Below are 13,192 nucleotides of genomic sequence, written 5' to 3' on the forward strand. Positions count from 1 at the left end.
CATAGCCAAGAGAGAAAAAACAAACAAACAACAACAATAACAACAACAAAAAAAAAACCACAGCAAGCATAAACAGCCAGACCTTAAGCCTTATCTTGACACAAACTAGTAATCTGGACTCAAGATCTGCCTTCAATGCCCTCCAGCAGGGTTCTGCCTGCTAGACACTCAAGTAAGAAATTAAATCTTAATAAAACATACCTGAGGCTATGGGAGGCATGTATTTGTATTCAAATCATCATAGTCATTATTATATGAGCCATCCAAACTACATTGAGTGACTTCTTATCAGTGTTTTCTATATACTGTGCACTGTGAACTTTCTGCTTGCCTCCTCCTTTCCCCTCCTTTCCTTTCTCTTATTTTTATCCTCATACTTCTCTTCTTCCTTTTTATTCTGTTCCCTTATTTCCAGCCCCATTTGTGATTTCTTGAATTCCAGGACACTGTAATAGTCAGATAAAATTTATGGGATGCATAATAATATTGATACATCAGGATTATGTAAGAGTCAGGTGATAATCTTGGACCATTACACAAAGAATTTAAGAAACTTGATAAAATTACTAGTTCCCCAGGTAAGTGATAGTCTTAATGATCCATCCCTTAATTACTTCTTCCAAATTTCATTATATTGGGAATACTATAAAAGAATAAAATGGATTTGAGATGCTGTTTATGACATAAAGTTATATATGTATATTTATAGATATTTGTATCTATTTATAGTTGTTTATATTTTCTTTCAGAAGTTCTAGATGGAAACAAACCAATGTTGGTGACAATCACACAGATGAAAACCAGAGTGATAACAAGGGTTTTCATTGAATACACATTATTTTTGAAAACATGAATATTAATTACATATACAAAATGTAAATGAGGATGAAAAAGGAGTAAAGGTATAGCCCAGTAGCAAAGGATTTTTCTACCATTCACCATGCGTCAGGTTCCATTCCAAGCACAGTAAAACAAAGGGAGAGAAAAGAAAACAAAATGTAACTTAGTAGTCCTCCTACTGAGGGTTAATTTTTATTGTCAAGTTGACTGCCTGGAAGACACATCTCTGGGTGTGTCTTTGAGAACATTTCCAGAGATAGTTAATTGAGGATCTCCCCTAAACATGGATAAGACCATCATATGAACTAGGAGCCTAGACTGAATAAAAGGTAAAATGGAGAAACCCTAGTGAGCACCAACATTCATTTCTTTTTACGTCCTGACTGTCAATATAATATAATCAGGTACTGCACACTCCTGTTGCCATAGAGCCTCAATGCCTTTCCCACTGTGAAGGACTATATCCCCTTAAAACCATGAGCCAAAATAGACATTTCTTCTCATCAGCTTCTTCTCGTTAAGTATTTGGTTATAACAATGAGAAAAGTAACTGATACATATCTTTTTTTAATTTTAATTTTTATTTATTTGAGAGTGACAGACACAGAGAGAAAGACAGATAGAGGGAGAGAGAGAGAATGGGCGCGCCAGGGCTTCCAGCCTCTGCAAACGAACTCCAGACGCGTGCGCCCCCTTGTGCATCTGGCTAACGTGGGACCTGGGGAACCGAGCCTCGAACCGGGGTCCTTAGGCTTCACAGGCAAGCGCTTAACCACTAAGCCATCTCTCCAGCCCACTAATACATATCTTTATCCACAGACAATACATACCAAGATCTCTGGTAGATCCCTGAAACTGTCAATAGTGCAATCCCTATATACACTATATTTTTCCTATACACACACATCTATGATAAAGTCTGAATATGTAAAGTGGGTATAGTAGAATATTAACACCAACAATTGATAATAAACTAGAATAACTATACTATTATCTATGTTATTATGTGTATATCGTCTTTCTCTCAAAATATCTTGTATTCTACTCACCTTTCTTTTCATAATGTTGTGAGATAATATAGTGCTTATGAGATAAAATGAAGTGTAGTGAATGTCAGTAGAGACTGGGTGGTAGTTTTAGGCCAATATTCAAGCTTTACTTGAACACAAGCCCTAGGGTACCATGAAATTCCATCTAGTAAGTGATATGGCCACTAAGTCACTGATGGATAATGTAAAAAGTGTGGATATTCTGAACAGAAGGCTGATTCAAGTTCTTAATTGGATGAATCAGGACAATAAAGAATTTCATCAGAAACCTCAGAATGGCACAATATTAAAAATTATGAATTATTAATTTATGAAAATTTTCTACTTATAACTTAGACTTCAGTGGATCATGGGTATATAAAACCATGGAAAATAAGACTATGCATTATAGGCAGATTACTGCAAACCCAGCTAATGAATGAAACAAATATAACAGTCAAAGAGCTTTTTGACAATGCAAAGATAGTATAATGTAGATTACTTGGGGAACTATATGATTTAGAAGCAGAGACCTGTGTTTCCAATATGCCTGCATTATTTAATAACTGTGAAAAAGTAGGCATATTATATAACTTGCCTGGTTCTCCTTCTTCATCTGTTAAATGGGAATAATATCTGCCAAGTAGGCTATAGTAAAGATCATTTGACAGCACTCAGCACATAGAAGATTGTGGTAGGCAGTATATGGTCCCTTAAAGATGGCATTTTCCTTATCTCCACTATCTGTGAATGTGTTATGTTGCATGGCAGGAGGATTTTTTTATGCATTAAGTTTCCAATTAGTGACTTTAAAATAGAGATCTCCTCCTGGATTTTCTGGGGGTGGGGAATGTCCCAATGAAGCAGTAAAGCATTATGCATCTCAAACTAGAAAATATGAATTTGAATATACTTACCATGGGAATATAACAGCAGTTTAAGGTTGCAGATATACTAATCATCCTGAATTTAACGTTACTCAATACATATATGAATAAAAACATCACATTTACCTCATAGCTTTATACAAATGTCATTTGTAAATCCAATTGAAAATTACAAAGAAAACGGAAGAGGAAAATAGAGAGAGATGCAAGTAAAGTTGAGGTGTGAGAGATTCAAAGGGTGAGAGATGTTTAACTTCCTCTTGCTGTCTGGATTTTGTGTGTGTATGCACAATTGTATGTGTGTGGTTATGCATGTGTACTCAGGTTTGTGTGCATGTGGAAACCAGAGGTAGATGTGTATGTCATGTGTAATCCCTTGTCACCTTTTTGTGTATGCATGTGTGCATAATGTGTGATGTGTGGTGTATATACATGTGTTTGCAGTTCACTTTTCCTGAACGTTCATGCATAGGCCTGTGGAAACCAATATGTGTCTTCCTCTTTTCACTCATTTCTTTGTTTCCTTTAAAATATAGTCTCACACTGAACTCAGGGCTGCTGTTTTCTCAAGCCACAGCAATTCTCCAATATTTGCTACAAAAAGGACTGGAGTTATAGGCATGTGCAGCCACACCTGTGTTTATTTGGTGCTGCAGAATCAAACTCAAGGCAAATTAGGCCCTCTCAGGCCCCATGTTTGTCCAGTAAGTGCTCTTACCTATTGACCAATCTCCTCAGCCCACGTACCTTACTTTTTTAAGACAAGGTCTCTCACTCTGCCTTGAACTCACTGATTCAGCTAGACTAGCTAGGGAGACAGTCTTTGGAATGCTCCTGTCTCTGCCTTCCCTGTTCTGATATTATAAGCATGCTCCACCAATCCCAGTTTTTACATGGTTGCTGGGGATCTGAACGCAAATCCTCATTGTGTAGCAAATAACTAACAGACGAAACTATGCCCCCTAAACCCCCTATTGGCTTTAATGTTGTAAGTATGAGGCTGTACACTAAGGAATGTGGATGGCCTTTACTAGCTAGGAAAAGACTTCAAGTGATGAACAACAAAGCCCTCTGGATTTCAGATCTACAATGTCAAGGAAATGAATTGTACCAATATGCTGAATAAACAAAGGAAATAATTTTCCTCTAGAACTTCAGAAGGGAGTGTAGTCCTGATGATACCTTGATTTTAGCACAGTGATCCCTAAGGTAGACATATATTTTACTGAGCTATAACAATAGTAAGCCTGCATTTCAAAATTCTTTTACACATTTTATTTTTTATCAACACACAAATAATTTCGTGTTATTATGCTGTATTTCAAACATTGTTTTATGGTTCCCTTACTCTTTCTCTCATCCGTTATAAAATTTGCATTGTTTTAAGTTAATACTTGGTACTAGTTAGTAAGGGAATAATAATAATAATAATAACAATAATAAACCTCATAATAATAGCAGAAATAGATGATTAATCAAGAATGTTCAATGATAAAACATGATATTGTTTTTCTTAAGCGTTCAAATACATTGTAGAAATTAACTTTGGACACTGTCTAAGCATACTGATGCCATACTAATCTGATCCTCTTGAAAAAATAATACATGTTGGACAACAATAATTGCAGTAGAAGCTGAAAATCATGTACACATGCCAAACACTGTCATTTAAAGATTGTGATATCTGCTCCTGTGTCTTATAATCTGTGAAGATTGTAGATAACAATCAAGAAGATTTTACAAAATCAACTTCTTAGTGATTTTATTGGAATTGATAAATATACTTATCATTTTTTACAGGTGAGAAAACTGAACAGATAGGGTTTAGGATTAGGTGGAATTCACTATATATTTTTCATCCATCAAATACTGATAGATATAGTAGGTATCTAAGCCACTGGACTATAAAATGAAGAAATTACTTTGTTCCTTTGAGCTCCAGCCCCTGTTTCAAATTTTAAATAGATATAATAATGTACTTATTTCACAGGATTTTTGTGAGAGTTTAAATGAGATACTGCATGGAAAGTGGTGAGTAACTCAGTATTGTGCAGGCATTAACTGTTGTTGAGTTGTCTGCTGTAAAATGTATCAGTAAGGCAAATTATTGTCCACTTAATGATAAATTATTACTTTTTGGAGAAAAGAGTCATTGAAGCTTAGCTGTATATTTATATATGATATTTTGCCCACTTAGCTAGTGGGATCTAACACAGTCATTGGGTCAGATTAAAATATGCTTATACTATACATATACATATATGTATGTATGTAGGTAGGTATATGGCACTAAATCAGATAGTTCAGAGAACATGGTTGAAGAGGTTGCAGAAAGATTGCAAGAGCAACAGAGTGGGTAGAAATACCCTGAGGCATGGTCCCCCTGCTACCCCATAGGGACTGACTGAGGTCTTCATGATCCCATAGTGAATACCATAACTCCACTGAAAAAGGCTCTCAGAGTAACAGAAGCCAGGCCAATGGAGATATAGGAGTATATACTGTTATAATTATATATAACATAAAATCAAATATTGATATTTGTTTACGTATGTCACTTATTTTATTAAAATCTTCCATGTTTTGAGGTAAAAATCATCATTTTCCCATTTTTAGATTATCAAGCTGCAAATGCAGTAATACTATATAATCCTTGAATTATTTCATACTTATGTGGATATGGATCAGTATATACATGTGTTTCCATGATAAACGTGCATGAAAATACAAAAAATAGCTTCACTATTGATTTGGTAATTTTGAGAGATGCTTCACAGAACAGGGTCACATCTGGATTCAGTCTTGTTTCATAAGGTAAATTTCATCAGGGACACCTATACCTATATATTTTTCTTAATATTGTTTTGTTTGGGTTTGTTCATTATGTTCAAGTGTTTTTCAATATTCTATGTTGTTCTTAGCATTCCATCCATGCAAAGCTCAATGTGGTTCATATCAATTAGAAATAGGTGTTAGTAGTCCTAAGATATCATATTCAGTGTCCAGTTTTCTAGAAATCTAAAACTATTGTTCAAATTACATGGATTATGACAATATCTTCTATTTACTGTTTATCAACAACCCAATACAAGTGGGTAATATTATCAATCCCATTTTATAGATGAGGAATCACACTCACAAGAAAAGCACCCTGTGCATGTTTGCATAGCTAACACTTTGTTGTCAAGGCCAAGTTCTGAAATCAGGTCTTTGGTCATGTTTGGTAAATATAATTGATAAGTGAATTTTATTGTTCTGCCTGCATATAAAGTATTTTTCATTGGATAATAGGAAAATGAAAAAATATGTAAATTTTACAGTTTACTTTTGAAGTGATGACAAATCATATGAATTGTTCCTATATCCCTAAGTAGGTAACTGTTTAATTTCAAATGATGCTCATATTCTTTTATTTTGGGGTGTGAGATAATATCTCACAGAGTGTGCCTCAGATTTTCATATGAAAATGAACCATTGGAGATACCTATTCAAAACAGATGCTGATTCTGAAAGTCTTGGGAAGGGCCTAAGACTTTGCCTTCATGGATCGCTTCTGAGGGTTCTCTCATTCTTAACTTTTTGATGTCTTTCAATAATATGAAAATTCTTCATACCATTCTAGGGTATGCTATATATGGATATTGTTTGCTATATTAGTACTGCACATGAAACTATTGTGCCAGTAGAGCACCTTGAGCTATAGGGGGCACATTTGTATTGGCTGGTTTCCTCAAATCCTCAAAGAAATTTTGGTGGGATTCATGGAAATAAACAATAAGGGTAAAGAATGAAGACCAATAACAACTTCCTTCCAATTTTTCCTTTTATTACTTTAGGATAAAAATTATCTGCCCTCTCCTTTCTATTCCCATTGCTCCAACTTTCTAAGAAATGTGTATGTGTGTAAGTGTAACTAAAGGCTATGAATCTGAGATTGAGTGTATCAGGTACAGGCCACAGTCACTATTTTCTGCCTTCCATTTCCCAAAACTACTAGGGAAAGCAGAGACAGAGATTTCCAAATAATTTCCTATTGGTAGTACATGTCAGACCATAAACACAGACATGTGCAGTCACATTGAATTCTGACTTCCACCTGAATATGAGAGTTGTAAGCATATACCAGGTTTTCTTCACTAACAAGATAAGAATACATATATATCCGTGCATGCATGTGTGCATGTGTGTGTGTGTGCATGTGGGGGGGAGTGTGTGTGTGTGTGTGGTTGTGTATGTGTGTGTGTGTGTTTGAAGGGCTGCTGGCAATGATATGGCAAACAGTTGGATGTTATAGCAAATATACCTGTAATCTTAGAACTAGGGATGCTGAGGAAGGAGGATTGAGAGTTCAAATTCAGCCTTTTCTACATAGTGAGACCTTCATAAAGCAAACAAACATGATAGGACAATAATATTTACATGTATCTAAATATGTGATAGAAATAGAGGGTTGTGATCTTCACAAATTTTCATTGAAATTCCAGGAATTTTCTTGGAAGGATCTCCAGAGATCTTTATTAAAATAAGTCAATATAAAAGACAGGTTTGGGGACTGTTTTGGCTCTAGCTAGTTTTGTGATTTAGGAAAAATATTTTTACTTCCTAAGACCTAATTTATCTATGGGTGAAGTGAAGGGATTAGGCCTTAACACAGCTCCTACCTTTGTGTCACCATCATTTTTATTTTGCTTGGTAAAATGCCTTAGGTAATTGCATTGGATTTTAGAATCCAAGGGCCAGGTCTACAATGTGTGAAAGAACACCAAACCTTGAACACTTACAAAATCCCTTGACCCAGTGAACTGAAATTTTGTTGAGCCCCACCAACTTTCATTATTTTTTAAGATCATCTGTTCTCATTCAGTTAAGGATGATGTACATGTTTGTTTATGAGACACAGCTGAGTCATCCAGGAATCATGCCTTATTGGCAGGATGGGTCTGCTAGTCTCAGTGGACAAAGTAATTGAGGGACCCATCAATGGAATAAAAAGCTTCATCAATTTTAGAAAGGATGGTGCTCTGAATTATCAGCAACTGCACTCCAAAAACTGAGGGCTCACTTCACTATAGCCCTAATCTTGGTTTAATTATTACCACTTCTGCCTAGAATGGGATATCATTTCTGTCTCTAGGCTGTAAACTTGGCTATACTTTCCCCACCAAACTTGAAAGTGACTGGATGGGATTAGGTTCGTGGTATCTTGTGGAAAGGGGCACTTTGTGGAGTGGGGTCTTATTTATTTTCTCTCCCTTCCAGCTAGCAGAAAGCATCTGAATGACTCTGTGTACTTAGCTGAGAAGAGAAATCTTTGCAGAAGTAAAGCAGACAGAAATGCTTTGGTTCCTTTCCTTCAGTGATGGATCCAGAGAAAAAGACAGATTAGAATATTTGGAAGCAGGTGGGCAGGAAGTAGCATGATACATGTGAAATGTTCATTTGATAATTAAACACCTGAATGGCTTGTGGATTGTAATTTAATACATGTAAAAGTGAAATGAGATGACAACACTGAAAATGTACTCCAAGCTTCCCAATTCCCTATTTCTACAGAATTCAATCACTGTTTACTCAGTGTTTCCAAGTCAGATCTCATGCAATTTTAGGGGACTTCCCATCTGAGGTGATTTTCTGGACCACTTCTATTCTGAACTAAAGTAAAAACCTGGATGGTTTTCTCCCCATGTGTTCCAAACATAGTTGTTTCTCCTTTCTCTAATTTCCTGGCCCAGTGTTCTGTACACACTGTGGTTCTGTGTGCCATCCTTGTCTTGTTAGCTCTAGAGGGATGATAATCACAGCATTATTCATGTTGTAGCTGTAAGAAATGGCAGATATGATGAGGCCAAGCTCTGTTTAGCCATATATGAAAGCCAGGGAAAATGTCAGTGAAGCTAGGGCCATATAAGACCTGAGTATTTGTACTTGCCTACCTTCTGGTCCACTGAATATCCACGAGTCAGGACGACTTCAGCAGCCAGATACCCATATCATCACGAACAAAGCAAATACATACATCTTACATTTCATCTCTATTGATACTTTAATTTCTTCCCCACCATGAGGCTCCCAGATCTTTTCTACCTGTCTGAAATCTTGCCTTTGCCATTTTAACCTATTCAAAAAAATACTGGCTAGCAATTTCCTTTAAAAAAGTACGAGAATGGGCACCTTTTCAGACTGTACTTGAATAATCCTTATTATGCTCTGTCTCTAGGCAGTGAACATTAGAATAAATTGCCTGATGCAACATAAACAGTTCCACTTAATGCAGAATCTGTTTCTCCCTGTTGCTGAATTTAAAGGAGGTAATTTATTGTATCTCAATACCATAGTAACAAACAGAAAGTTCAACAGAAGACCCTGAGTGTTCTGTAAGAATAAATCCAAACCGTCCCTCTGCTACAGATTATCAGATTACATGGGGTGAACTGGAGTCCTTGAAAAACTATATATATATATATATATATATATATATATATATATATATATATATATGTTTATGAAAACAGCACCTCCTTGAAACCAAAACACCTACTGTAAGTGACATTCAGTTCTTCCTTCAGTCTCACAGACATTTATTGTTTCCTTTATCCTAGGCTAAACATTTGCATTGAAACCAACTTGATAATATGTGAACATACTACCACCCCTATTAATTTAGAAAATTTCAGAGCCTGAGCAAAAGACACTATTTGACATCATTAAGTCTCAGCTTTTTAAGAGTTTAGGGGAAATGAAACATCCTATATCTATGCAGAACACCAAAAATCCAAGAAACAAATTCTAGGCAATTATGAATGCTGATATATAAACATTTCATTCCTGTTAAATGCCATGAAGATAACTATATGGCAATAGACAAGTGGGTCCTGGTGCCATGTGCACATAGTAATTATTTCCCAACTGAAGCCAGGAAAAATATGCACAATCTCTAAGTGGAGCATTATTGATTAGTCTGTGTCTCTCCTACTCATACAATAAACTCGGGTAAAGTTCAGGGATTCTGTCTTCCAGGCTGCTTTCCTGGCTCCAGGCTTTTCATAAGGGAGTGATTACCTTGCTAAACACTTGGGTATCACCAGGTGCATGACTGTGGCCCAAACAACCCTGGTTGGCAATGGACAAATAGCCATTGTCTCATTAAAATATTTTTAAAGCCCTTCTCCCAATCTCATTTTCAGAGACCAAATAGAAAGACCAGGATCAGGGAATGGAGCTCAGATCCTGCATATTTGGGACATGATCCATTCAACTCATATGGTTCACGGAAGTGTCCACTCTGGAGCAAGGATATGAAAGATGCCCTCAATTTGTATTTCCAGGTTCCTTTAAGTAAGGCTGGCAAACCAATCTGGCTAGTTACTATGTTTCAAGAATACAAACCAGAAAGATAAATAAAGGTTCTGCTACCTGAGCCCTGGTGGACCAGGCCTCCCTGGCTCTCTGCAATTGAAGTGGGCTGTTGTTGAAAAAGTGAGTATGCTGAATCCACACCCATCCCAGACCCAATTTTTGAAGAGGCCTGGGGACAAGTTCCCTGGGGAGCTTAATACCTATCAAAGGAAATCACAGTAAGTCCCTGTCCAGACAGGGTTATACAAAGCTCATGAGAACATCACCAGTGGGGTGGGGGAGAAAATAAAAACGATGCATTTGGCTGTTGCCAACAGTATCTTGTCCTAATTTCTCTAAACCTTCCTCCTCCAGTACATCGTTCTCCCAGGTGTCCCAAAGCAATCTGTTGCTGGCTTCCCTCTGCTCCCCACCACCCTAGTCCACAGCCAACCAGGCAGCCAGCGCCTCCCCACTTTACAACAGACTAACACCTTCATTCCACCCGCACTTCGTGGCCCCTCAGCAACAAATCAGATGGCACCGGCCGCTTGTCGACTTACCCACGTCCGAGTTTTGTGTGTTTTTTTTTTCAGATTTATGTTTTCTGGCGTTTGTGGTCCTGGGCGCGTGGTCCAGCCTTACTGGTCCGCGGTGCGCAAACAGCAACCGCCTGGGACAGTCCAGGGCCTGAAAGCTGTCTAGTGGATGAGCAGTGGAGCACAGAGGAAAGGGGGAAGGTGCAGAAAGGGGTGCAAGGACTGGCTCCTACCAGGGCTCTGTCTTTGCTCTTCAGTGATTTCCAAACTTCCTTGTGACTGATTGGACCTCCTCACCTTCCGCCTTTGCCCGTGCCCCAACTCTTTGCTCTAAGCGTGCCCCTGCCCTGCTCTTACTCTTATCTCCCGGCTCCCTGACCCAACCTGAGCCCTTTCAAGTACATGCACTCCCTTCACGAAGCCAGCCACACACACTAAGAGCAAGGGACGAAACGGACACCGGGAAATTCACAGGGATAGCTGACCCGGTGGTGTAAAAACGAGAACGGGGAGGGAACAGCATTCACACTCTTACACACACCCTCAAGCTCCAGCTGCTAGGTCGAGGCTGGCGGGAACCCTGGCCACCCTTCCAAATCCCTTTTCTACACTAAAGGTTTCTGTCCCCCTTCTGGTGCTGCTCTCTGGAAAATGCTATACAGCTAAGGGAAGAGAAAAGCAAAGAGGGGTGGGGAGGGGAAAATCCAGGAGGCGCGCTCCCCTTCTCCTCCCCACCCCTAGACCAAAAATGTCCAACCCTGGGTTCTTCTTCTTTTCCCTTCTGCTCCAGGCTTTCCTCTGCTGCTTGTCTCTTTCTCCCTCCCTTTGGGGGTGACAGAGCTGCGAAGAACCCGTCTCGGTTGTGGTGTGTGTGTGTGTGGTGTGTGGTGTGTGTGTGTGTGTCTGTGTGTGTGTGTGTGTGTGTGAGAGAGAGAGAGAGAGAGAGAGAGAGAGAGAGAGAGAGAGAGAGAGAGAGAGGAAGAGAAAGAGAGAGATTGGGGGAGAGGCAGTGGGTGAGCAGTGGTTGGAGAAAGCACCTCTCACCTCCCCCAGCCCGGCCGAAGCCTTCCTCGCTCTCCGGGCTCACGGCAGGGGCGGGCGGGGCGGGGGAGGCGGGAAAGGGGGAGGGAAAGAGGGAGGACGGGGCAGCCTGCAGGGGCAGCAGCTCCTGCTTTCTCGAGCTCGGCGGCCAGGGGTGGAAGGAAGCCGCAGCCGCAGCCGCAGCCCCAAGTCAGCCCCCGCTGCCCCGTCCCACCGTCTCATCTCTTCCCCCCTCGGTACGGAATTTTCTGTTTCGTTCGTTTTCTTCTCCAGGCCTCCCCCTCCCCTGGGTGGTGGCAGCTACCGGAGGGGCAGAGGGAGGCTGAGCGCGGGTGCGGGTTGAAGGAACGGAAGCCCCTCCGGGGCGCTTAGCTTGCAGAATTTCCCTTTACCCTTTGGCCTAAGGGTCCCCTGATTTTGGCAGTGACCACTTCCCACCCATCCTCAACTCGAGCTCTGGGATTGTTGTGCCTGGACTAAGTCAGCCGCCGCGGGTCATCCTGGAGGAAGGAGAGTTGATCTGGCTGGAGTGCTGGTGTGAGGCCAGTGGGACAGGGTAACAGGGGGCTGGGAGTTGTCAGTGGCTGACACGGGGTCGCCTAGAGCTGCCTTCTTTCCCTACCAGGTCCAGTTTAGCCCAGTCCACGCAGCAGACCCGGAGCGAAACCCAGTACTCCCATTGATGCCCCTCTCACCCCATGGGTCGGCCACCAAAGATCTAGTGTAGAGCTAAGCTGGGTGTCATAGTCTGATTGAAGGAAAAGGGGCTAAGTTGCTTAGTTTGGTCCGTTGTGTTTGGAAGGGGCAGTATGGAAAAGGGTGGTGTCACTGGACACTTGGGAGACTGATCTTTGCACCTTCATGTCACTTGACGCACCTTTCCGCTCCCCCTCCAGTCACCTTTTAACCACTTCCGCAGCTAGCAGGAGGCTGACCCTCTGGAACCCTCCGGAACCCGCTGAAGGGCCCCACCCCCAGCATAAACCAGAGTTGTACCTGCAGCCTGCAGGCGCTTAGGTCCGCTAGCTGGCAGCATCTCCTGGCCCCAGCACACAGCCCCAAATCTCGGCTTTGTCTTTCTTACTAGCTCTCTGAAAAAAAACAAAACAAAACAAAACAAACAAACAAAAAGGAATGCCAGAATCTGCTCTTCTGGATGTCAGACTGGTACCCCACGCTTCCCTCACTCTTTCCCCCTACCAATTCTCAGAAGGATTCCGAGCTCTAAGAGAGCCCAGCTGTACTTCCAGCAGTTGCCTAGAGCACACACTGCGAGCCCGAGTAGAGCTTCAGAAAAAGCCAGAACTGTCTCCCCTGCCTAAATAGCTGTTTCCATTGCTGTTTCTCCGAAGCTGGCATTGGTTAGATTTGGTAGGATTCTTACCAACTTTCATTCTGGGCCAACCAGAGGGGCACCAAGCAAGACATGACAGACTTTCCTGTTATTATTTGATCCTCCAGATCTAAGGTGGTGCAACATTATGGAATACTAAGCCTTTGGATGGAAGGAAGGCATTCATGA

The 13,192-nt window shown here is 40.5% G+C and overlaps 1 protein-coding gene across 2 annotated transcripts in view; it reads right to left on the reverse strand.

The window, feature by feature from the left end:
- Trpc5 (transient receptor potential cation channel subfamily C member 5) overlaps positions 1 to 11,673 on the reverse strand; it is a 332,438-nt gene extending 320,765 nt beyond the window's left edge. For both annotated transcript variants that reach the window (XM_045140960.1, XM_045140959.1), the window contains exon 1: positions 10,654 to 11,673. The gene's annotated coding sequence lies outside the window, so the exon portion shown is untranslated. The remainder of the gene's footprint in view (positions 1 to 10,653) is intronic.
- Between the last annotated feature and the right edge of the window lie 1,519 nt (positions 11,674 to 13,192).

The sequence above is a fragment of the Jaculus jaculus genome, chromosome X (assembly GCF_020740685.1).
Source record: "Jaculus jaculus isolate mJacJac1 chromosome X, mJacJac1.mat.Y.cur, whole genome shotgun sequence".
NCBI lineage: Eukaryota > Metazoa > Chordata > Mammalia > Rodentia > Dipodidae > Jaculus > Jaculus jaculus.